The 606-nt window shown below is 46.7% G+C and overlaps 1 non-coding gene across 1 annotated transcript; it reads right to left on the minus strand.

Moving 5' to 3' along the window:
- Nucleotides 1-279: 279 nt before the first annotated feature.
- LOC143284366 (5S ribosomal RNA) lies at nt 280-398 on the minus strand. Its single transcript, XR_013055521.1, has one exon. It is a non-coding gene; the product is annotated as a 5S ribosomal RNA (ribosomal RNA).
- Nucleotides 399-606: the final 208 nt, after the last annotated feature.

Consider the following 606-nt stretch of genomic DNA (forward strand, 5'->3'; position numbering starts at 1 on the left):
GGGTTCTTTTACAGTGTGCCACGTACATTCTGCACACTGGACCTCAGTTTTTCGCTTTATCGTCTCTTCCGAATGACTAGATGTTCAGTTCGATTTTCCAGTCAAATGTAGGAGAAGGACCGAGATCGGGATTCAAACACAGACTAACGGACAGTTCAGTTTCAGTTTCAGCAGCTCAAGGAGGCGTCACTGCGTTCGGACGAATCCATATACGCTACACCACATCTGCCAAGCAGATGCCTGACCAGCAGCGTAACCCAACGCGCTTAAAGGTTGCCAACAGAACAGCACCCGGTGTTCCCAGGCGGTCACCCATCCAAGTACTAACCGGGCCCAACGTTGCTTAACTTCGGTGATCGGACGAGAACCGGTGTTTTCAACGTGGTATGGCCGTTGGCGTAACGGACACTGTATAGGTAGATGAGCGTCTTAACCTTCCTCCTACCTTCCTCCTTGAGAAACGAACAGAAGAAAGGAGGGAAAGACATTCAGACAACAAATTAGGAAATTAGAGAAACTAAACAAATCAGAACAAAACAAAACAAGAGGTGATGGTGATTTACTGGGGAGATTTTCATTTTTCAACTAAAGGGAACAAACTCAGAT

This window comes from Babylonia areolata, chromosome 7 (genome assembly GCF_041734735.1).
Source record: "Babylonia areolata isolate BAREFJ2019XMU chromosome 7, ASM4173473v1, whole genome shotgun sequence".
Lineage (NCBI taxonomy): Eukaryota > Metazoa > Mollusca > Gastropoda > Neogastropoda > Buccinidae > Babylonia > Babylonia areolata.